The following is a 2,725-nucleotide window of genomic DNA, read 5'->3' as shown; positions in this document are numbered from 1 at the left end:
CTTTGCCTCTAACACTGTCATAGATAGAAAGTCTCTGGGAACTCAGTCGTTTCCAGCTTCACATTGTGTCTCCCTCCCTTGAGTCACCAAGAGGTTAGCCGGTGTTAGGAGGCTGGACCACTTTCTCGAGCATTTAGGACCGTGGGCTCCGACACAGCCAGACACAGAGTAGGCTGGGATTCTGGTCCTTCTCCCTCTGTAGCTTGTTGATTTGATGATGGCATATTAGTTACCATTCCTTTACTGTAACAAAATAAACCAAGTCAGCGTAAAAAGGAAGAAAGCCTTACTTTGGCTCATGGTTCTTTGGTGTTAAGCCTTTGTAGTTGGGTCTCTTGCTTTGGGGGCTCTGGTAAGGCAGGAGTACACCCACAGTGAAGGCCCATTCACTTCACTTCCAGAAGGAAAGAGAAAGGGAGACAAGCAGCTCACTCTCCCCCCTGAAAGCAACACCCCAATGGCCCAACTCCCCCCACTAGGCTCTGCCTCCTAAAGGCCCATCACCTCCCACAATCCTGTAACACAGGAGAGACATTCGAGATCCAAGCTGGCTGCCAATTTTTTTGAGTGGCAGTGTTTTCAATGGTGAGCGTAACATAAATAGGTATTATTTTAGAGTGTAGCTGAGAAGGTAGAATGAGCTGATTTATTTTTCATTGTTGTTACTGTTGAGACACAGTCTTACCCTGTAGCCCACGCTGTCCTGGAGTTCATGTAGCCCAGGATAGCCTCAAATTTGTAATTTGTAGCAATCCTCCTACATTGTCCTCCTGAGAGCTAAAATTACAGGTGTATGTGTGTTGTGTGTTTGTGGTGTGTGTTTGTGATGTGATGTGTGTGTGTGTGTGTGTGTGTGTGTGTGATGTGTGTGTGTGGTGTGTGTGTGTGTGGTATGTGTTTGTAGTGTGTATGGTGTAATGTGTGTATGTATGATGTGTGTGGTGTGTATGGTGTGGTATGTGAGTGCATGCACTTGTTCTGCCACTGAGCTACATCCCCACCAGAATGAGATGATTCTTATGAAAGTATCTGTCATATAACAACAATTCCGATAGGAGCCAACTACTGTGTGCCAAGAACAGCTTGAGATAGTGCTCTTGTACTGAATCAAGGGGATAGCATCTCTTCACCATACAAGGCAACATTGAGGTGTGATTGGAATTTGAACCCCTGGATTTGATTCCTCCATATTTGGCTGCTTCAAACTTATGCTCTTTAGGGAAGCTGCTCATCATTCTATCCTTAAGGAAAGCTATGCTCGTACACTCTCACATGTGCCATCACTACCTTTCCTACACTCCAGGCACCACCGGGTCACCAGGCAGGGACCCATGGATCCTCTCACTCTCACATGTGCCATCACTACCTTTCCTACACTCCAGGCACCACCTGGTCACCAGGCAGGGACCCATGGATCCTCTCACTCTCACATGTGCCGTCACTACCTTTCCTACACTCCAGGCACCACCGGGTCACCAGGCAGGGACCCATGGATCCTCTTCATTGACCTACCCTAGTTCTATTCCTGGGTGGCGAGTTCCTTTTCTTTTTTTTTGTTTTTTTTTGTTTTTGTTTTTTTTGTTTTTTTTTTGTTTGTTTTTGTTTTTTTGAGACAGGGTTTCTCTGTGTAGTTCTGGCTGTCCTGGAACTCACTTTGTAGACCGGGCTGGCCTCGAACTCAGAAATCCGCCTGCCTCTGCCTTCCAAGTGCTGGGATTAAAGGCGTGAGCCACCACACCCGGCGAGTTCCTTTTCATTTGTCCCTCCCCCAGTGTGTTATCCAGGCTGTATAGTCACTGAGCAGCAAGTGGTATGCAGGATACATGATAAAGAGAGAGCAGAACCCTTGATGCAGGAACCTGGACTGGGTCTTCTGGAATGCAAGTAGATATTTCCTTCTCTTCCTGACACTTGGCAGCCCAGTGGTGTGAAATAGACTTAAGAGCCGCTAGGCCAGCCTGGTATGTCTGTTGACTTGCAGAGGTGAAGTTTCTATTCCTCTTGGGCAGCTTCCTCTTTCTCTTTCCATTCCCATTCTTCACAGCTGCTCCAGATGTTCCTCACTGTGGCTACAAGAATGGGGTGTGGACAAGGGTTCCTGTGGGGGAGCATAGCACTTCCTTCCCTAGGAGGGTCTACGGAAAGTCACTGGCAACAACACTTGTTTTAGGGAGAGCTTCTTTCTGTGAGATGGAAGGGAGGATGGGAACCATGGAGACTCCTATTTTGAAGTCGCTTTCTGGGTCAGAAATTTCTGTTACTAATGACTCTTATATATGTCATTGTTCTGCTTTGGACATTTTCTCAATTTATCTATGAAATTTAGTCCTATGGCTTGAAGACAGCTTGGCTTCCTTGGGCATCAAGTCATGGTCCTTTGCAAGCGTGAGTCTTTGGAGCACTGTTCTGTCAGCCGTACCAGCCACAGACACAGAGCCACTTCTTCATCTGTGTGCCCTTGTGTGTCAGTCAGTGGGTGGTTCCGTCTTGCCGGGAGAAACTCTCTGAACATTCTAAGAAACTGACCTCCATAGGTCTCCACACTGCATCATCCACCGTTCATACCACATCAGAATAAAACAGGAAACTTTTACTCTTTGGTGGTTTGAATTGAGGGTTAGGGAAGTTCTGGAGAAAAGATACTGTCACTGGCTCCAGCTATTGACCTTGGTTTTCTTTTTCTTTCTCTCTCTCTTTCTTTCTCTCTCTCTCTCTTTCTTTCTTT

This window comes from Mus pahari, chromosome 5, assembly GCF_900095145.1.
Source record: "Mus pahari chromosome 5, PAHARI_EIJ_v1.1, whole genome shotgun sequence".
In the NCBI taxonomy this organism is placed as follows: domain Eukaryota; kingdom Metazoa; phylum Chordata; class Mammalia; order Rodentia; family Muridae; genus Mus; species Mus pahari.
This window is presented reverse-complemented; position numbering follows the sequence as displayed.